The sequence below is a fragment of the Ovis canadensis genome, chromosome 14 (genome assembly GCF_042477335.2).
Source record: "Ovis canadensis isolate MfBH-ARS-UI-01 breed Bighorn chromosome 14, ARS-UI_OviCan_v2, whole genome shotgun sequence".
Classification (NCBI taxonomy): Eukaryota; Metazoa; Chordata; class Mammalia; order Artiodactyla; family Bovidae; genus Ovis; species Ovis canadensis.
The window spans coordinates 17,072,550-17,095,650 of record NC_091258.1 but is presented as its reverse complement, the minus strand read 5'-3'; the positions used below and the strand labels follow the sequence as shown (position 1 = coordinate 17,095,650).

Sequence of the window (23,101 nt, the reverse complement as noted above, 5' to 3'; positions counted from 1 at the left end):
TTTTTGGGTGTTAGTTCTAAAAGGTCTTGTAGGTCTTCATAAAACTGTTCAACTTCAGCCTCTTCAGCATTACTGGTTGGGGCATAGACTTGGATTACCATGATATTGAATGGTTTGTCTTAGAGACAAACAGAGATCATTCTGTCGTTTTTAAGATTGCACCCAAGTACTGCATTTCGGACTCTTTTGTTGACCATGATGGCTACTCCATTTCTTCTGAGGGATTCCTGCCCGCAGTAGTAGATATAATGGTCATCTGAGTTAAACTCACCCATTCCAGTCCATTTTAGTTCGCTGATTCCTAGAATGTCGACGTTCACCCTTGCCATCTCTTGTTTGATACCAAGGGAACATTTCATGCAAAGATGGGCTCAATAAAGGACAGAAATGGTATGGACCTAACAGAAGCAGAAGATATTAAGAAGAGGTGGCAAGAATACACGGAAGAACTGTACAAAAAAGATCTTCACGACCCAGAGAATCATGATGATGTGATCGCTCATCTAGGGCCAGACATCCTGGAATGTGAAGTCAAGTGGCCTTAGAAAGCATCACTACGAACAAAGCTAGGGGAGATGATGGAATTCCAGTTGAGCTGTTTCGAATCCTGAAAGATGATGCTGTGAAAGTGCTGCACTCAATATGACAACAAATTTGGAAAACTCAGCAGTGGCCAGAGGACTGGAAAATGTCAGTTTTCATTCCAATCCCAAAGAAAGGCAATGCCAAAGAATGCTCAAACTCCTGCACAGTTGCACTCATCTCACATGCTAGTATAGTAATGCTCAAAATTCTCCAAGCCAGGCTTCAGCAATACGCAAACTGTGAAATCCCTGATGTTCAAGCTGGTTTTAGAAAAGGCAGAGGAACCAGAGATCAAATTGCCAACATCCACTGGATCATTGAAAAAGCAAGAGAATTCCAGAAAAACATCTATTTCTGCTTTATTGAATATGCCAAAGCCTTTGACTGTGTGGATCACAATAAACTATGGAAAATTCTGAAAGAGATGGGAATACAAGACCACCTAACCTGCCTCTTGAGAAATCTGTATGCAGGTCAGGAAGCAACAGTTAGAACTGGACATGGAACAACAGATTGGTTCCAAATAGGAAAAGGTGTACATCAAGGCTGTATATTGTCACCCTGCTTATTTAACTTCTATGCAGAGTACATCATGAGAAACGCTGGGCTGGAAGAAACACAAGCTGGAATCAAGATTGCCAGGAGAAATATCAATAACCTCAGCTATGCAGATGACACCACCCTTATGGCAGAAAGTGAAGAGGAGCTAAAAAGCCTCTTGATGAAAGTGAAAGTGGGGAGTGAAAAAGTTGGCTTAAAGCTCAGCATTCAGAAAACGAAGATCATGGCATCCGGTCCCATCACTTCATGGGAAATAGATGGGGAAACAGTGGAAACAGTGTCAGACTTAATTTTGGGGGGCTCCAAAATCACCGCAGATGGTGACTGTAGCCATGAAATTAAAAGACGCTTACTCCTTGGAAGGAAAGTTATGACCAACTTAGATAGCATATTCAAAAGCAGAGACATTACTTTTCCAACTAAAGTCCATCTAGTCAAGGCTATGGTTTTTCTAGTGGTCATGTATGGATGTGAGAGTTGGACTGTGAAGAAGGCTGAGCACCGAAGAATTGATGCTTTTGAACTGTGCTGTTGGAGAAGACTCTTGAGAGTCCCTTGGACTACAAGGAGATCCAACCAGTCCATTCTGGAGGAGATCAACCCTGGGATTTCTTTAGAGGGAATGATGCTGAAGCTGAAACTCTAGTACTTTGGCCACCTCATGCTAAGAGTTGACTCATTGGAAAAGACTCTGATGCTGGGAGGGATTGGGGGAAGTAGGAGAAGGGGACGACAGAGGATGAGATGGGTGGATGGCATCACGGACTCGATGGACATGAGTCTGAGTGAACTCTGGGAGATGGTGATGGACAGGGAGACCTTGCATGCTGCGATTCATGGGGTAGCAAAGAGTCGGCACGACTGAGCAACTGAACTCAATTGAACAGTGATCTATTACAAAAGAGAAAATTCATTAACTCAAAAAGTCTAGTATTGCTAACCTTAAAACTACTATATTTCCTTTTCTATATTCCAAATACATTGATTTATATATTCCCAGGTGCCTAAGGATATGGAGGCCTGGTGGCAATCATTGACTCAACAATGAGAAAAGCCCTATGCTAATTAAGACTTTCAAAATACTCCAAAACTCTCTGTGCTGTTTATGGTTGAGAGGTAGTAAACAATCATGTGAGTATGGATAATCCTGTCACACAAGCTAGTCTGTCAGCAGAGAGGTTTGACCTGAGACATCCTTGTCACACCCAGGGCAGGGAATTAGCAGCAATTATTGGCACAACATATGAAAAACCCTTCACCAATATAATTCCTAACCAACCCACTATACTAATAATTTCCAACTCCCCAAAAGAATTTGCCTTTAGTAAGTCTAAAACATCTCACGCCTCTCAGATTGGGAGGCTGTAAACAATCACATGTGGCCTGACGAACCTGTACAGGCGGGCTAGATAACCTTCAGAGGAGTCCATAAGCTGAAACACTCTTGTCACGCCCAGGAATTTTTATTGACTTGGAGCTGCAAGTTAGCTCCTTCTCCGAGAGAAATGGTGATGGAGGAGAGCCCCCCGTAAAGTCAGAGGTGTAGGTGAGAGCATAAAACAGACTCTGGTTTTGGGGTAGATGCTGGGGAACAGGGGGTTTCCTGAGGCTTGATCACGCCTTTGCGTATGCCAAGCCTCCTTCCTCATGACCTTTGCCATGGGCGGAGTTCCTCATGCTGGCCCCCAGCAAACCCTCCTACTTGACACGCCTGTCACACACCCCAACCCTTTTAAGTCCTAGGTATGGAAATAGGCTGTCCACATTGGCGGAGGGTGCATTCCAGAAATAGCTGAGAGTCTAGTGGATCAAGCTTGCCCCTGTGCTTTTCTCAGCCGTTTTCGGTTTTCCGTGTTGCATATACTGTGCTAGGTTTTGCCTGCGCCACTCAGATCATGGTTTCCCACTTGCGAAGCAACTCATTGAATTTAGCTGCATGTGAAGCCCACTAGAGGACTTTCTCAGTAACTAGTTTGGTTTAATTATGCAGAGAGCTGAATATATGATAGTGGGGCAATCCCACTTTCCTGATCATTCCAAGAATAATTCTGCTCCACTGCTGGATTGCCATTTTTACTGCTCGGAGTTGAACTGTTGGGGCAACTGGAAATAGTTTGGGTCTCTAAATAGCAGATTTCAAAAACAGTTTTGCCTGCTTTGTTCCAGAAAAAAACTTAAAGGAGGAATGCATAAATCAGCAAACTGGAAAGAGTAATTTGCTTTATCTTCCAACAAAATTCTTACATACATATATTTAATCTCATGCTTTAGCGTATTATTTCTGAAAGGTAATTACTTACATTTTATTGTAAAAAAAAAAAAAGTCCGTGTCAGTAATGATTTTCCATGAAAAGTAAAATGTTCCTTCAGGTAGAGAAGACGGTTGAGTTTCCTGGGTACCTGAACCCTGGAGCCAGCCAACCTGAGCTGGAAACCAGACTCCACTTACCACCTGTGTGACCTGAGGAAAATCTGAACTCTGAGGGTCTCAGTTTCCTCATCTGTAAAATGAGGATAATAATGTCTATTTTTCTGAAGTTGAAGTATAATTGTGACAGTAAAACAGTTAGAATAAGCAATTCCAAGTATATACCTCAGAGAATTCAAAGTAGTTATATGAATACGTTTTTATACACTCTTGGTCACAGCAGCATTATTCACAATAGCTACAAGGCAGAAACCACCCAAAATCCATCCATGGATGATTGGATTAAAAATGTGGTCTAGCCATACAATGGGATATTTATTATTCAGTCTTATAGAGGAAGGACATTCAGATACAAAAGGATAAGTGTTGTATGATTTCACTTTACGAGGTGAATCGAGAGAGCTGGAAAGTAAAATGGGGGGTGCCAGGGGCGGGGGGTGGGGAGAATGGGGAGTCATTGCTTGGTGGGTGCAGGGTTTTGGTTTGGGGTGAAGAAAGGGTTCTGGAGGTGGACAGTGTACAACATGTCATTAGTGCCTCTGAATGCTGCAATTGAAAATGGTCAAAACGGTAAATTTTATGTGGGGTGTGTTTTTACTACAGTTCTTTAAAATGCTTCAAACAGTGCTTAGAGCGGTAGTAGCCAGGTGTCTGGACCGGTGGTATCAGCCTCCCTTGGGAGCTGGAAGGAAAGCGGATTCCCAGGCCCCACCTCCAGTCTCCTAACTCCAACCTGGGCTCCACTTCCAGGGAGACCCCTTGCGTTTCAGCAAGTCTTCTAGGTGACTCTGATGTCCGTGCAAGTTCAAGTTTGGATTTTACAGGAGAACACAGCTGTAAGCAGCTGCCAAACATAGCTCCAGTGATCTCACTTATCTTCCTTTTCTGTATTCTTTAGGCCTCCTTGATTTATTACCCAGAAAACACATGTGCTTTTATTTAATTCTGTATTTGCCTTCCTGATGGTAGCTATCCTGATGTCTCAGCTAAAACGGATAGCAGAAGAAGGAAATATTTAGGGATTAAACCATTCAGTAAATTGTTCGCTGGTGGAATCATATCCCCAAGGCTTATCTTTCATGTATTTGAGTAACAGAGAGACTAGAGGTAGTTGCCGTAGTAACGTGTACTCTGTAATTTATAAATTGCAGAAAGTAAAAGAAAATTATTGGAAATGCCTGTGGAAACTGGAAAGTTTTTCAGAAGAATGTTTCTAATGCCGTAAATTGCCATGTTCCCTCTCATGATAAACATAGAGGTTATGGGTTATTTAAATGGGTTGTAAGCATCTGGGGGGCTGTTGTGATCCTCATTAAACTTTCACTAACTGTTAAAGACCTCTTTATTCTTAAATTGAACATGCTGTGAAGGAACTCATTGTAAAATACCCAGACTGTGACAGACATTAACCTCCTACATCAACAGCTTCTCCCTTTACCAAACTCCAGTAAAACCTAGGAATTTTCAGCTCAAAGTACTTTCCTTCTGCAAAAAAGTTTGCTTTTAGCGAAGCCGTAAATCATGTCACTTTCCCTGTTCAGAAGAAAACCTAAACCAGATTCCTTTCCTCGTTTTCATCAGGCCTCCAAATGGGTCGATTCTTCACTCGACTCTTGGTGACTAAGGGCTGTTTCCTCAGGAAATTAGGCTCTCAGAAAATGTGGCTGACCCTGGTCTAAACTGCTTTTATAGAAGCTGGATGCTTTGGGGAAATGGCTCTCCAGTGGATGTCTGTCCGTGGATCTCTGGGCCCATCTGTGGACCCGAAAGTTCGTCTCAGTCTCACTTCAGGCCACCTGTGATGTGTCCCAAAGTGTGTGTCTTGGTGCTTCAGGCTGGGGCCAACAAGATTCATTTTGAGCTCAGGTGTGCCGTTTATTATGTAGCCTCCCACAGGTCACCTGGGCCTCAGTTTATGTATAAATTAGACTAGATTCTCCCTAAAGTTCTTTCTAATTCTACAGGCTTTATGACACTCCTTCCAACCTACTGAAGGGTAGGTTTCTAAAAGCAACTAAATGTTCATAAATAGGGACTAGAGTGACTCAGAGGGAAAATAAAAAATAGAAAAAAAAAAAAAGATTTCTGATTCATGGTCAGCTGGAGGAATTCACTGGAGGAATGAGAATGAGACAAAACGCTGAGAGCCCATTAAAGGATAATTTGGCTTGGGAAAGGACATTGGCCTGTACACAGAAAACTGTCTTTACAAATGCCCCACAGAGATGACCCTCTGCGCCCTGAGCACGAGGCCTCACCGAGCTGAAAGGGACCTTCTGGGGACGGAAAATGTGTTGGCTCCATTTGCAGTGGCTAAATAATGCAAAACCTGACCATCGATCATGTTCTACAGAAGGGTCAGGTTTCATCCTGCTAGGACTGAAATGTTCAACAGAAGTAGCGAGTTGTTACTGTTTCTTCTGATTTTTTGTTTTTGGTTTTTTTTGAGTGTTCTGTAACTTGTTCTGGATTCTGACTCCTAAAAGTAGCAATCTATGCCAAGGAGATAGGGTGAACCAAAGGATGATTAAAAACAAATTCAAGGCAATAGTTTCTTCCTGTTGAAACCCACCTCTTTCTGTTGAATTCTAGGAGAAAGTACCAGCAAAGTTGAAGTCCCTTTTTGTGGCTATTTCTCCATAATCCGTTTTTTCTTTTTCTTCTTCCACATTCCTAAGAGAGCTGCTGGGTGAAGAGGAAGATTTAAAAATCTTCCTCTTGTTGACGTCACCATCTGCGCTCCCACATGTGGGCTATCTGCTGATGTTCCTATTAGCTCTGCCCCCGAGGGCCTCGCCTTTCCTGCTGCTGACTAGGGGCCTGTGGATGCTGTTTGGGGCCCACTGCTACTGCTAGCCTTGGCCTCCGGTTAAAAGGCCCGCACCCCCTGCAGTCTCCTCATCCCACCCCGAGGCCGCCACAGGTCGCCGGCGGAGGGCATCCGTGGTGGGAAGCCGCATGGACTGCTAGGCAGTGCCATTTGCGGGGCTTGGACTAGGACACTACTGCGAGATTTTCCTCCTGGCTCACCTTTCCCCCGATGCTCCGTGTAGCTCTCTTGCCGTCTGAGGGATAACGTGCAGGCGGCTCCCTCGGTGGAAGGTCCTGGTGTAGTTTCTGTCACTCATGTCCCCCTGACCTAGTCCCAGGGGCTGGGAGTAGGGGGGGTCCTCTCTCCAGGTCAGGACTCTGAACCTAGGGATGACACCTCTGCTCCCCGACCTGCCTCCCGTCAACAGGGGGCGCCCTGCTTTCTCATTCTGATCACAGGGCTTGCACTTCCAACCAGTCTGCCATTCGACCTGCTCCTCGTGGTGAAACTACCCACTCCGAATTATCCAGGCTTAGTTCTTAAAATGCAGGAGAAAGATTTTGAATTTAGTGTACCCACTGCTCATGAGCAAAGCCTATCCATCCGTCCAAAGCTATTACATCACGTGGGCTCAAAAGCCTTTGTGGAAAATCAAAAGCGGGATAACTGATGCTGGGTTTTTCCTCTCTTTTATTAACCCAGTCTTCCCTGATGCAGCACATGCCTTTGGCAACTTAGAAAAATATCTGACACTGATTGGGAGCCTACTCTGTGCGAGGTTGTAGTCAAGCCCTTGTTATACTGATTGAGTTAATTCTCTCAGCCATACTAGGAGACAGGTACCATTAATACCTCCACTTGGCAGAGGAAGAGTTAGTGTTAGTCGCTCAGTGGTGCCCGACTCTTTGCGACGCCATGGACTGCAGCCCTCTGTCCGTGAGATTTTCCAGGCAAGGATACTGGAGTGGGTTGCCATTTCCTTCTCCAGGGGATCTTCCCAACCCAGGAATCGAACCTGGGTCTCCTGCACCGCAGGCAGATTCTTTACCAACTGAGCTACAAGGGAAACCAAACTGCAGTTTAAATGAATTAGAAAACTTGGCCAAGAGCAGGTATCTAGCAGATAATGGAGCTGATATCTTGGGAAGGAGACACCCCCAGAACCATGGTGACTTCTTTTTTATGAGATATGCATATATATATATATATATAAATTATGTGTTTATACTTATATCTAATAAATATATTACATATGTTTGTATATATTATGTACATATATGTCATTTACTATATACTTATATATTTATTTCCATATATATATATATACTGATTTTTAAAGGATTTTAGTACATAATTAGCTAATTATTCTCTTCTGTTCTTGTATGTTAAAAGCAGAAAAACTGCCTTCATTAATATCTTGGATAAAAAGCCAAAAGAGGAGCTGCTCAGGTTAAAGTGGAGAAAGAGAGCAGAGATGTTTGTGGTCAGGCCGTAGTGGCCAGTCCAGTCTACCTCCTGTAGGGCAACCCTACTGAACCCTAATGCCTCGAATTCAGTTTGAAACCCCTCTCCCTGCAGGTGGCCTGCACATCACTGTGGTGTCTCCTGAAGCGAAAGTCAAAATCCAGTTGCCAAGACTGGACTGTGTTGTAGACCACTCGGGTTAGTTTTTGGCTTGATGGAGGCTGACAGCTGAGCACTTGAGCAGCAGGCTGTAACCTCCCCAACCCTGGACTTTCCACTTCTGTCTGTATCTGGAGGCCCCCAAAGTAGGGGGTGCCGAGCACAAGTGAGCACTCACGCTGATTCCCTTCCCCGGCATGTTGCGTTTGGTCGCTGTGCTGTGACAGCATACAGCCTCCCGTGCCCCACGGCCTAAACCCGCGCTCTCCACCTTCTCTTACGTACCTGAACCTCATGGCTCCTGACAGCATCTCTGGGTCCAACCTTGACCCCAGGCACTTCCTGATAAACCTGACATTTGGATCAGAGGTGTCAGCTCGTACACACCACCAGACCACATGTTCTGTGGTCAGTGACTGTATCTTGTTCATGTATGAAGAGGAAAAGTTAAAATTTTGCACAACCTCCTTCTCCTGCCTCTGTAACTCAGCTTGCCCCTTGCAAAATCTGGATCACATTAACTCACATAGTCTGAGAAAGTGGGGACTTACAATGCTAGGAACTGGAGTCTATCTCACTCACCCTGTCCTGCTCTTTGCAGTCGTCCAGCCCCTGCAAACCTGCTTAATCATGCCTGTCCAGGTCAGGCAGTCCCCTCCCCATCTTGACTGCTGTTCCCACGCGTGCGAAACCGCTTAGTTTAAACCAGCCTATTAGCAGCTAGTGTTGCCCACTACAGTCTCTCTATAAAAACTCTGTAATCCCTTTGTTCGGGGCTCAGAGCTTCCAGTGTTAAGTCCTCTGGGCCCGCCGGTGTAATTAACCTGAGTTCTCCAGCTCTCCAAGTGTGGTGCTTGGTTTCTCGAGTACTGGTTTCTGCAACAGTGTATGTCCCTGGAGCATGGTACACTCCTTGCAACATGGCCAGCCCTCAACGCGTGTTTTCTTCATTATTAACTAATGTCACTCACTTGTGCTCTTATCAATTGATTTGAATGTCAATGCATTAATTATCCTGAAGAAGCAGATGTGATTTTACATGCTCAAATTATAAGGCAGAAGCCTTTTGATGATCATGGGTTTTGTTTTAAAATCTTGAAAAATAGTAGGGGATTTAGTGATTGATTTGCTAACCATGGAATTAGCTGCTTACTTGGCCATCACCCTCTTCCTAGTCCAGTCTGTTAAAGATGCTTTTAGCAGCTCTGACGCTTTGTTTTACATTTTAACTAGCAGGTCAGCTCACCTTCCTTGAACAAGGAACTCTAATCATTCAGTTAGGAGTGTACATGGGTGCATGCTAAGTCACTTCAGTTGTGTCCGATTCTTTGAGATACTATGGACCATCGCCCTCCAGGCTCCTGTGGGATTCTCCAGATAAGAATACTGGAGTGGGTTGCCGTGCCCTCCTCCAGGAGATCCTCCTGACCCAGGGATTGAACCTACATCTCTTAAATCTTGTACATTAGGGGAAGCTTATCAAACTAGGTATCCCAAGTTGACAAATAAGTTTGAAACAAATTTATAACTTAGAAAATATTCTTATTTTTCATATTTGTTTTCCGTTTTTTTTTTAATAGTCTTTTTTTTTCTTCATATTTGTTTTCTTTGTTCCAGTGTAATTCTCTGGAAACAAAGACATCAGCTGTCATTGTTTTTTCTATCATTAGAATATCAAGTGACATTTTAACAAGCTTTTTCAGCCCTCTGGGAAATTTGGAAGTATTCACTAACCTCATATCATGCAGTTCAGCTTCCTTAGAACTAAAAATGCACATACTTCATTATTTTTCTCATGGTTAGTTATCATTAATGATGGAAGCTTTGTGAGTCAAGTGGCATTTTTACAAAAGAAGAAAATGTGTGTGTGCTCTTATCTGCATCAAAGCAATTTAAATAACGTTAAGAGGAACTAAAGAGCCTCTTAATGAAAGTGAAAGAGGAAAGTGAAAAAGCTGGCTTAAAACTCAACTTTCAGAAAACTAAGATCATGGCATCTGGTCCCATCACTTCAAGGCAAATAGATGGGGAAACAATGGAAACAGTGACAGACAGTTTTTCTTGAGCTCCAAAATCACTGCAGATGGTGACTTCAGCCATGAAATTAAAAGATGCTTGCTCCTTGAAAGAAAAGCTATGACCAACTTAGAGACAGCATATTAAAAAGCAGACATTACTTGGCTGACAAAGGTCTGTCTATTCAAAGCTATGGTTTTTCCAGTAGTGCTGTATGGATGTGAGAGTTGGACCATAAAGAAAGCTGAGCGCCGAAGAATTGATGCTTTTGAACTGTGTTGTTGGAGAAGACTCTTGAGAGTCCCTTGGACAGCAAGAGGATCCAATGAGTCAATCCTAAAGGAAATCAATCCTGAATATTCATTGGAAGGACTGATGCTGAAGCTCCAGTACTTTGACCACCTGATGAGAAGAACTGACCCCTTAGAACAGACCCTGACGCTAGGAAAGATTGAAGGCAGGAGGAGGAGAAAGTGACAACAGAGCATGAGATGGTTGGATGGACATGAGTTTGAGCAAGCTCCAGGAGTTGGTGATGGACAGGGAGGCCTGGCGTGCTGCAGTCCATGGGGTCGCAAAGAGTTGGACACGACTGAGCGACTGAACTGGACTTATGTCAACTTAATGTCCAAAATAACTTCAAATTATCAGAATGTCAAAGCCAAGAAATAACCCACCAGTTGGAAGTTATGTTTTTCTACATTCTAATATTGACTTTTCTTTAGTACTGGATTTGGGCAGATAGTCTCAAAGATAATTCAAGTTTGGTGACATACCTTGCCCTTACTATGAACTTGATACCAGCTACTGCTGCTGCTGCTAAGTCGCTTCAGTCGTGTCTGACTGTGTGACCCCGTAGACGGCAGCCCACAGGCTCCTCTGTCCCTGGGATTCTCCGGGTGAGAACACTGGAGTGGGCTGCCATTTCCTTCTCCAATGCATGCATGCATGCTCAGTCGCTTCAGTCGTGTCCGACTCTGTGCGACCCTATGAACGACAGCCCACCAGGCTCCTCTGTCCCTGGGATTCTCCAGGCAAGAACGCTGGAGTGGGGTGCCATCAGAGTTACCCCAAATAGGAGGAGCCATTGTGCTGCTAATTGTAGTATTTATTTGACACAGTTATCATACAGTGCCTTGCTTTCTATTTTTTATATATAATTTTTCCACCAATAATTCAGTTTTTGAGCACGAGATCCTAGACACTGTAACAGTTAAATCCAGCTTTCCCACGAAACCACATGGCCATAGTGCCAGTTAGAGGCCAGAGCCGAGATTCCAAACCAGCTGGTTAGATTTGGTCTGGGCTTGTTCCTCTTTGTCATTTTGGTTTTTGTAAACAAATTGTTAATTCACTGTTTAACCATGTCACAGGTAAATTGCGCATTAAATACTTAAAGCACTTACACAGGTTAGCCATTTACCACGTAGTGGCTGTACTAAACCTCACAAATGTATTTTAGAGGGAGAGAAATAGCTACATTCTTTGTGCACCACTAATTCCCTATCATCTTAATTTTTTCCAGTTATTTAATTACTACCCCTGGGAAAGGCACAATCTTTCAAATAATAAATACTATGAAGTCAGAGGAATGGCATTTCTTTCCCAAACCAATTTTCATTAAGTAGCAAATACAAGACTGACCCAAAAAAACTCTCCTGCTTTCAATTGATGTAATCTCTTTTAGGAAAAAAAAAAAAAAAAACCTTCAAAGTCTCATTTGCAATTCAAAATGTCTTTCTGAAAGGCCACCATTCACTGAAATGCCACGTTCAGAGATGCTTGCTTGCTTTCATTCTGATGGCTCTTAATAAATAGCCACTGCAACAGTTTCTCTAAGAATGTGTTGAGACTTAAAGAAATATTGGGGTTGGCCATAAAGTTCGTTCAGATTTTTCCAGAATTTCTTATAGAAAAACATGAACAAGCTTTTGGCCCACCTGATAATACACCTCTGTGTGTGTGTGTGTGTGTGTGTGTGTGTGTGTGTGTGTTGGTTGGGGGAGGAGGCACGTAGGGGCTGGTGGTGAGGTTACTGAACTCCCATTCAAAAGTTCACAAGACTATTCTACAAATCACCTTCCCAGATACCTGAGAGGAAGTAAACCACAACTCCAATCCACCCCACACCATTCGGAACGCTGGGCCTCATTTAGGGTTGCTTTCTTCATTTCTGTATAGTCAAGAGCTCCCGCTAGGATCGGTGGATGTTATTCGGTTTTGGAGCAGCACTTCAGAGCAGCTTATTTCCATTGCTGAGTGAACACCACGACTGGCCTGCATGATGCTGCCGCCGTGACCCCCACCAGCTCCCTCTTCGCCCCCAGCAGCGTTTCCTGTGGTATGGTCCCCATTGGTTCCTTTCCTCCTATTTCTGACTCAGTGTTTTTGCATATGGGGTTCTGTCAACTTGGAGGACGCTTCTCTTGATTTTGTACCTTTTTGTACTTTCTCAATGGAGTATCACAGACACCAAGAAGTTAGGTGTCACCCCATTAACTGCTCTGGTAGCACCATGGAGCATCTTTCATTATGCATAGATCAGTGATAATTGATGAAAAATGTAATGTCTTCCTCCTCCTCCGTGGACGCCCATCACTGCCTGCGTTTCCACCACTACTGCCTTGTGTTTCAGTGGCTCAGCACTCATCAATATCCCCCACTGTGCAGTGAGCCATGTGAAGACAGGGCTGCCCTGAACTAACCATATCTTCATCTTTTTATCAGGAAAATATCATAGTCATTGGCACAGAAGTATTAATAGATCCAAAAATGAGGATTTCGTGAATGAATGAAACGTGGACCTAGCTCCACTGCAGCTGCCTAGTTCAGATGCATTGATGTTGAATGGACGACTGAAAGATTCCCCAGACTCAGCACTATTAACATTTGGGGCAGATAATTATTTGGGGGGTACTGGGGGCTGTTAGGGAAGGGGGTTGTCCTAGTCACGTTAAGTTCAGCAGCAAGCTTGGCTTCTACCCACTGGATGCCAATAGCACTTCCCTGAGTCGTGACAATTAAAAATGTCTCTGCTGCTAAGTCGCTTAGTCATGTCTGACTCTGTGCGACCCCATAGATGGCAGCCCACCAGGCTTCCCCGTCTCTGGGATTCTCCAGGCAAGAACACTGGAGTGGGTTGCCATTTCCTTCTCCAATGCAGGAAAGTAAAAAGTGAAAGTGAAGTCAGTCAGTCATGTCCGACTCTTAGCAACCTCAGGGATTGCAGCCTACCAGGCTCCTTCGTCCATGGATATTCCAGGCAAGAGTACTGGAGTGGGGTGCCATTGCCTTCTCCGAAAAATGTCTCTCAGTTCAGTTCAGGTCAGTCGCTCAGTCGTGTCTGACTCTTTGCGACCCCATCAACTGCAGCGCACCAGGCCTCGCTGTCCATCACCAACTCCCGGAGTTCACCCAAACTCATATCCATAGAGTCAGTGATGCCATCCAGCCATCTCATCCTCTGTCGCCCCTTCTCCTCCTGCCCCCAGTCCCTCCCAGCATCAGAGTCTTTTCCAATGAGTCAACTCTTAGCATGAGGTGGCCAAAGTACTAGAGTTTCAGCTTCAGCATCATTCCCTCTAAAGAAATCCCAGGGTTGATCTCCTCCAGAATGGACTGGTTGGATCTCCTTGTAGTCCAAGGGACTCTCAAGAGTCTTCTCCAACAGCACAGTTCAAAAGCATCAATTCTTCGGTGCTCAGCCTTCTTCACAGTCCAACTCTCACATCCATACATGACCACTTAGAAAAACCATAGCCTTGACTAGATGGACTTTAGTTGGAAAAGTAATGTCTCTGCTTTTGAATATGCTATCTAAGTTGGTCATAACTTTCCTTCCAAGGAGTAAGCGTCTTTTAATTTCATGGCTACAGTCACCATCTGCGGTGATTTTGGAGCCCCCCAAAATTAAGTCTGACACTGTTTCCACTGTTTCCCCATCTATTTCCCATGAAGTGATGGGACCGGATGCCATGATCTTCGTTTTCTGAATGCTGAGCTTTAAGCCAACTTTTTCACTCCCCACTTTCACTTTCATCAAGAGGCTTTTTAGCTCCTCTTCACTTTCTGCCATAAGGGTGGTGTCATCTGCATAGCTGAGGTTATTGATATTTCTCCTGGCAATCTTGATTCCAGCTTGTGTTTCTTCCAGCCCAGCGTTTCTCATGATGTACTCTGCATAGAAGTTAAATAAGCAGGGTGACAATATACAGCCTTGATGTACACCTTTTCCTATTTGGAACCAGTCTGTTGTTCCATGTCCAGTTCTAACTGTTGCTTCCTGACCTGCATACAGATTTCTCAAGAGGCAGGTTAGGTGGTCTTGTATTCCCATCTCTTTCAGAATTTTCCACAGTTTATTGTGATCCACACAGTCAAAGGCTTTGGCATAGTCAATAAAGCAGAAATAGATGTTTTTCTGGAATTCTCTTGCTTTTTTGATGATCCAGCGGATGTTGGCAATTTGATCTCTGGTTCCTCTGCCTTTTCTAAAACCACCTTGAACAGCAGGAAGTTCATGGTTCATATATTGCTGAAGCCTGGCTTGGAGAATTTTGAGCTTTACTTTACTAGCATGTGAGATGAGTGCAATTTTGTGGTAGTTTGAGCATTCTTTGGCGTTGCCTTTCTTTGGGATTTGAATGAAAACTGATCTTTTCCAGTCCTGTGGCCACTGCTGAGTTTTCCATATTTGCTGGCATATTGAGTGCAGCACTTTCACAGCATCGTCTTTCAGGATTTGAAATAGCTCAACTGGAATTCCATCACCTCCACTAGCTTTGTTCGTAGTGATGCTTTCTAAGGCCACTTGACTTCACATTCCAGGATGTCTGGCTCTAGGTGAGTGATCACACCATCGTGATTATCTGGGTCGTGACGATCTTTTTTGTACAGTTCTTCTGTGTATTCTTGCCACCTCTTCTTAATATCTTCTGCTTCTGTTAGGTCCATACCATTTCTGTCCTTTATTGAGCTCATCTTTGCATGAAATGTTCCCTTGGTATCTCTAATTTTCTTGAAGAGATCTCTAGTCTTTCCCATTCTGTTCTTTTCCTCTATTTCTTTGCCTTGATCGCTGAAGAACGCTTTCTTATCTCTTCTTGCTTTTCTTTGGATTTCTGCATTCAGATGCCTATATCTTTCCTTTTCTCCTTTGCTTTTCACTTCTCTTCTTTTCACAGCTATTTGTAAGGCCTCCCCAGACAGCCATTTTGCTTTTTTGCATTTTTTTTCCCACGAGGATGGTCTTGATCCCTATCTCCTGTACAGGGTCAGGAACTTCATTCCATAGTTCATCAGGCACTCTATCTATCAGATCTAGGCCCTTAAATCTATTTCTCACTTCCACTGTATAATCATAAGGGATTTGATTTAGGTCATACCTGAATGGTCTAGCGGTTTTCCCTACTTTCTTCACTTTAAGTCTGAATTTGGTAATAAGGAGTTCATGATCTGAGCCACAGTCAGCTCCTGGTCTTGTTTTTGTTCACTGTATAGAGCTTCTCCATCTTTGGCTGCAGAGAATATAATCAATCTGATTTCGGTGTTGACCGTCTGGTGATGTCCATGTGTAGAGTCTTCTCCTGTCTTGTTGGAAGAGGGTGTTTGCTATGACGAGTGCATTTTCTTGGCAAAACGCCATTAGTCTTTGCCCTGCTTCATTCCGCATTCCAAGGCCAAATTTGCCTGTTACTCCAGGTGTTTCTTGACTTCCTACTTTTGCATTCCAGTCCCCTATAATGAAAAGGACATCTTTTTTGGGTGTTAGTTCTAAAAGGTCTTGTAGGTCTTCATAGAACCATTCAACTTCAGCTTCTTCATTGTTACTGGTTGGGGCATAGACTTGGAATCGTGATATTGAATGATTTGCCTTGGAAATGAACAGAGATCATTCTGTCGTTTTTGAGATTGTATCCAAGTACTGCATTTCAGACTCTCTTGTTGACCATGATGGCTACTCCATTTCTTCTAAGGGATTCCTGCCTGCAGTAGTAGATATAATGGTCATCTGAGTTAAATTCACCCATTCCAGTCCATTTTAGTTCGCTGATTCCTAGAATATCGATGTTCACTCTTGCCATCGCTTGTTTGACCGCTTCCAGTTTGCCTTGATTCATGGACCTGACATTCCAGGTTCCTATGCAATATTGCTCTTTACAGCATCGAACCTTGCTTCTATCACCAGAAAATGTCTAGAAAAATGTCTCTGGATATTACCAAATGTGGTCTCAGGTACCAAAATTGCTCCCTTGAGACTTATTTCATAATCCATTTTGTGTCTTCCTCTGACCAAAACCAATCACACTGACAAAATAATAAAATCTTATCATTAATAATAATTAGACAAATTCCAATTGTGTCTCTAACTTGCCTGGAGATGCATGCGTGCTCAGTTTTGTCCAACTCTTGTGACCCCATGAACTGTAACACACCGGGCTGCTCTCTCTATGCAATTTTCCAGGCAAGAATACTAGAATGGATTTCCATTTTCCCTTCTAGGGGATCTTCCTGACCCAAGGATCGAACCTGTGTCTCCTGAGTCTCTTGCATTGCAGGCAGATTCTTTATCATTTGAGACATTGGGGATCTAAATACCTTTCACTGGGTCACCATGTCTACAGAATTTATAACGTGCACTGTATATAATGGCATGGCTGAAAGCAGGATCCGAAATATTAGCATTGTACTTACTGTCTCTGCCATGACTTGCTACTTTGACCTTCAGCAGGTACTTAGACCTCCTAGGATTACAAGTTCCTCATTCTGAAAGCTGGGCTAAATGATTTATAATCTTCTTCTAACTCTAAAATTCTCAGACTCTTTATACAATACAGTTACCCATGTGAATTAGCAAACACTTTTCATGTTTAGCACTGTGTTCAGGAAACACCTGTTGTTTAAAGTATTTTAAAAAATCACATCTGTCTGCTGGATGCTATCTAAGAAGTCAAGAGATTGCTGGAATATTTTTTGTGATGTACCAAGACACCCTATGTAACAGGTGTCACTAGTTGTAGAGAACCTACTTGCTAGTGCAGGAAATATAAGAGACACGGGTTCGATCTCTGGGTCAGGAAGATCCCCTGGAGGAAGGCATGGCAACCCACTCCAGTATTCTTGCCTGGGGAATCCCAAGGACAGAAGACCCTAGGGGTCATTGGTCCACAGGGTCGCAGAGAGTCGGGCATGACTGAAGCAACTCTGCATACGTGCATAGTATGTTACTTGGAAAGTAAAGTTTGTTCTTTCTCTAATAGACTTTAAATAGTAGAGTGCTGTGCTGTTAAAAGAGGGACCCTTAATCTTAGTAGCTTATTGTGTGGCCGTGGGAAGTGATTTAATCCCTTTGAAGCTGCTCTCTCCCATCTGTAGGCTAGGAGTTATAATGGCGCCTCACGTGGTTGCTGTGAGGCTCAGGGTTTGGCACAGTGTCTAGTGCATAGTAAGTGCTCAAGACATTTTACCGTTGATTTCTTAACGAATTCTGAGACATTTTTTAGCATGGCAGCTGCTTTAATCAGCAACTTTTTCTCTTAGGGTCACATGTAAGAAATAGTCACCTTATAATCAATGGTATCAAAAATAGTATTACAAGCTTTTTGGTTCACACAATATATGAGCTCACAGTGTCCAGCAATATAGGAGCTCAGTATAAATTTATTGAATTGACTATCATGCATTGGTATGCATGCATATTTCAGCAATATGTGGACAGGGGTTGTTCTACTTTATGAAAAGAAATGTAGTTTTGTTGGCCAAATGGAAACCCAAAAAATTCACTTCCTATTTATGACCTAGGTGATCAGATTAAAGAAATCTCATTAGAAAGTTATCCTCATTTGCATAGAATGCCCTTTACTTGTAACATTTAATTAATATCATAACTCATCAAAGGTGCTGAATAATAATGCATGCCACTATCCCATTTGGCTAATCCCAAAGGAGTTTACATTTATTTAGATTTCCCATACCAGAGAGATTACGGCCTGAAGATGCAGCCTCAGAACCTACAGCTATCTCTGTTTATTTTTCCCAAGGCTGCTAATTATGTTCTCAAAATGTGATTAGTTGAGCAATGTGTAGGCCACGCACATGCCGTCGTACCCTGCCTTGACATCTTGGTCGTGTGGCCACTCAGCTCATATAACCTAACAATGACCCATTATCAAGAAAGACGATCTGCACACACATGAGAACAAACCAATGGCATGTTGATTCAAAATGTGTCAGTAAATTCTGAGACAAAACTTATGTTTTAAAAGAATTACATGCAGAGGGGAGGGAAAGATGGCGGAGGAATAGGACGGGAAGATCACGTTCTCCCTCACAAATTCCTCAAAAGAACATTTCAACGCTGAGCAAACTCCACAAAACAACTTCTGTAGGCTGGCAGAGGACATCAGGCAACCAGAAAAGCAGACCATTGTCTTCAAAAACAGGTAGGAAAAAATATAAAAGACGAAAAAGGAAACAAAGGAGGTGGGGAGGGAGCTCCGTCCCGGGAAGGGAAGCCCGTCCCGGGAAGGGAATTTGAAGAAGAGAGGTTTCCAAACACCAGGGAACACTCTCCCTGCCGAGTCTGTGGCGAGCCTTGGAAACACAGAGGGCAACATAACAGGAAGGAAAAATAGATAAATAATTAAAACCAACAGATTACAAGCCCACCAGTAACTCCCCCAGCGGAAAAGCAGCACAGACGCCTGCATCCGCTATTGGGAAGTGGGGGCAGGGCAGGGACGCGCGGGAGGCGCGGGCTGCAGAGCTCTGTAAGAATCGGGCAGGAACGCCCCACGCGCAACCAGAACGATCTAACCTGGGCTAGCAAACCAGACTGTGGGATAGCTACCACGCGAAAAGCTCGAACATAAGACACCGCCAGGACCGAGCGCAGAACAAAGGACGGAGCGGAAAAAGCCGGCTGCAGACCATTCCCCTCCGGGGACAGGCAGCCAGAGCCGTAAGGACTGGAAAGGGGCAATTGCAGACCCGGAGAGACATTACTTACCTAACTGCAAGCAGGCTCCTTTGCTAAGACTTCTGGGGGTGCTGGACAGTCACAGTCTGCCTCACGGGGTGCACCAGCGGTCCACCCAGAGAGCTGAGCGGCAGCGGCGGAAAAGGTGACAAGCCGCGGCGATCGCGCTCGCCAAACTCCTGAGCTACTCGGACCTGGGAAGGGCACAAAGCACAGTCCCAGCCGCATTTGTGCCTCTGAGGGCTGCCTGAGGGCCGAACTTGAGCGGCTTGGACCGGGGAAGTGCACGCAGCCTAGGGCCGGCCCCAGACGGTTCCCGGCTGAGCATCGTAGAGCCGGAGCGGTTTGTGTGCCTCGAGAAAGGACAGGTCAAGCGGAGCAGAGATACTGTGTGCACACGACAGTGCTATTTGTTTGCAGCATCCCCCCTCCCCACAGCGCGACTGAACTAGTGAGACTAAAAACCAGCAAACAGAAGAAGTTAAACAGAGGGAACCACCTTGGAAGTGAGCCCACACGGCCCATAACATCAGAGAAGAGCCAGATATATTTTTAATTTTTTAATATTTTTAAAATCATTATTTTTTTTTTTTTTTTTTTTTTTTTTGCTTTTTGCTTTTTTTTTTTTCATTTTTTTCCGAGCTTTTTTTTAATTGTTAAGTCTTCTATTTCTCCTCTAATTTTTATTTCTATAACCTAGTATTACTATTTAAAAAAAAAAAGACTCCTTTTTTTTTTTTTTTTTAAGGCAAACACCATATATACTCTTTGGATGGTTGTTGGTGTTTTGTTTTGTTTTTTTTTGTTTGTTTGTTTGTTTTTTAATAATTCTTTTTTTTCTCTCTCTTTCTTCCTTTTTCCTTCTGCTTTTCTTTAATATTGTATCTTTGAAAATCCAACCTCTACTCCAGATTTTTAATCTTTGCTCTTAGGTTTTTGTTGTCAATTTTGTACATTTAAAAACCCAAACTTCACTACCCAAGTTTACCTGAGAGCGAGATTACTGGCTTGACCACTCTCTCCTCCTCTGGCCTCTCCTTTTTCTCCACCAGGTGGCCTCTGTCTCTTTTCTCCCCCATCTCTTCTCTATCCAACTCTGTGAATCTCTGTGTGTTCCAGACGGTAGAGAACACCTAAGGAACTGGTTACTGGCAGGATTTGTCTCTCTCCTACTCATTCCTCTCTCTTATCCTCCTGGTCACCTCTGTCTACTTCCTCCCTTTCCTCTTCCCCATATAACTCTGTAAATACCTCTGAGCGGTCCAGACTATAGAGCGCACATAAGGAAGTGACTACTGGCTAGCTTGCTCTCTCCTCTCTTGATCTCACCGCATCTCATTCCAGTTACCTCTAACTACCCCCTCCATCTTCTCTTCTCCTTGTAACTCAGTGAACCTCTCTGAGTGTCCCTCAATGTGGAGAAACTTTTCATCTTTAACCTAGATGTTTTATCATCAGTGCTGTATAGATGGAGAAGTCTAGAGGCTACTGTAAAAATAAAACTGAAAACCAGAAGCAGGAAGCTTAAACCCAAAGCCTGAAAACATTAGAGAACTCTTGAATTCAGGGAACATTAAGCAATAGGAGCTCATCAAATGCCTTCATACCTACACCGAAACCAAGCTCCACCCAAGGGCCAACAAGTTCCAAAACAAGACATACCACCCAAATTCTCCAGCAACACAGGAACACTCCCCTGAGCCTCAATATACAGGCAGCTCAAAATTATCCCAAAACCTTTGATGTCTCATAACCCATTACGGGTCACTCCACTGCACTCCAGAGAGAAGAAACCCAGCTCCACCCACCAAAACTCCAACACAAGCCTCCCTAACCAGGAAACCTTGACAAGCCACTGATAGAACCCCACCCAAAGTGAGGAAGCTCCATAATAAAGAGAACTCCACAAATTATCAGAATATAAAAAGGCCACCCCAAACGCAGCAATATAACCAAGATGAAGAGACAGAGGAATACTCAGCAGGTAAAGGAACAGGAGAGTTGCTCACCAAACCAAACAAAAGAGGAAGAAGTAAGGAATCTACCGGAGAAGGAATTCCGAATATTGATAGTGAAAATGATCCAAAATCTTGAAATCAAAATGGGAACACAGATAAATAGCCTAGAGACAAGGATTGAGAAGATGCAAGAAAGGTTTAACAAGGACCTAGAAGAAATAAAAAAGAGTCAAAATATAATGAATAACACAATAAATGAGATCAGAAACACTCTGGAGGCAACAAATAGTAGAATAACGGAGGCAGAAGATAGGATTAGTGAAATAGAAGATAGAATGGTAGAAATAAATGAATCAGAGAGGAAACAAGAAAAACGAATTAAAAGAAACGAGGACAATCTCAGAGACCTCCAGGACAATATGAAACGCTCCAACATTCGAATTATAGGAGTCCCAGAAGAAGAAGACAGAAAGAAAGATCATGAGAAAATCCTTGAGGAGATAATAGTTGAAAACTTCCCCAAAATGGGGAAGGAAATAATCACCCAAGTCCAAGAAACACAGAGAGTCCCAAATAGGATAAACCCAAGGCGAAACACCCCAAGACACATATTAATCAAATTAACAAAGATCAAACACAAAGAACAAATATTAAAAGCAGCAAGGGAAAAACAACAAATAACACACAAGGGGATTCCCATAAGGATAACAGCTGATCTGTCAATAGAAACTCTTCAGGCCAGGAGGGAATGGCAAGACATACTTAAAGTGATGAAAGACAATAACCTACAGCCCAGATTACTGTACCCAGCAAGGATCTCATTCAAATACGAAGGAGAAATCAAAAGCTTTACAGACAAGCAAAAGCTGAGAGAATTCAGCACCACCAAACCAGCTCTCCAACAAATTCTAAAGGATATCCTCTAGACAGGAAACACGAAAAGGGTGTATAAACTCGAACCCAAAACAATAAAGTAAATGGCAACGGGATCATACTTATCAATAATTACCTTAAACGTAAATGGGTTGAACGCCCCAACCAAAAGACAAAGACTGGCAGAATGGATACAAAAACAAGACCCGTCTATATGCTGCTTACAAGAGACCCACCTCAAAACAAGGGACACATACAGACTGAAAGTGAAGGGCTGGAAAAAGATATACCACGCGAATAGAGACCAAAAGAAAGCAGGAGTGGCAATACTCATATCCGATAAAATAGACTTTAAAACAAAGGCTGTGAAAAGAGACAAAGAAGGCCACTACATAATGATCAAAGGAACAATCCAAGAAGAAGACATAACAATTATAAATATATATGCACCCAATATAGGAGCACCACAATATGTAAGACAAATGCTAACAAGTATGAAAGGGGAAATCAACAATAACACAATAATAGTGGGAGACTTTAATACCCCACTCACACCTATGGACAGATCAACTAAACAGAAAATTAACAAAGAAATGCAAACTTTAAATGATACATTAGATCAGTTAGACCTAATTGATATCTATAGGACATTTCACCCCAAAACAACGAATTTCACCTTTTTTTCAAGTGCTCATGGAACCTTCTCCAGGATAGATCACATCCTGGGCCATAAATCTAAACTTGATAAATTCAAAAAAATCGAAATCATTCCAAGCATCTTTTCTGACCACAATGAATTAAGATTAGATCTCAATTACAGGAGAAAAACTATTAAAAATTCCAACATATGGAGGTTGAACAACACACTTCTGAATAACCAACAAATCACAGAAGAAATCAAAAAAGAAATCAAAATATGCATAGAAACTAATGAAAATGAAAACACAACAACCCAAAACCTGTGGGACACTATAAAAGCAGTGCTAAGAGGAAAGTTCATAGCAATACAGGCATACCTCAAGAAACAAGAAAAAAGTCAAATAAATAACCTAACTCTACAACTAAAGCAACTAGAAAAAGAAGAATTGGAGAACCCCAGAGTTAGTAGAAGGAAAGAAATCTTAAAAATTAGGGCAGAAATAAATGCAAAAGAAACAAAAGAGACCATAGCAAAAATCAACAAAGCCAAAAGCTGGTTCTTTGAAAGGATAAATAAAATTGACAAACCATTAGCCAGACTCATCAAGAAGCAAAGAGAGAAAAATCAA

At 43.0% G+C, this 23,101-nt stretch overlaps 1 long non-coding RNA gene and 1 other non-coding gene across 2 annotated transcripts in view; one reads left to right on the top strand and one right to left on the bottom strand.

The window, feature by feature from the left end:
* The window catches only part of LOC138418367 (uncharacterized), a 501,494-nt gene that overhangs the window by 391,782 nt on the left and 86,611 nt on the right, over positions 1–23,101 (top strand). The gene's annotated exons all lie outside the window — the stretch shown is intronic.
* Positions 7,381–7,452, bottom strand: TRNAR-GCG (transfer RNA arginine (anticodon GCG)). The gene has a single exon. It is a non-coding gene; the product is annotated as a tRNA-Arg (tRNA).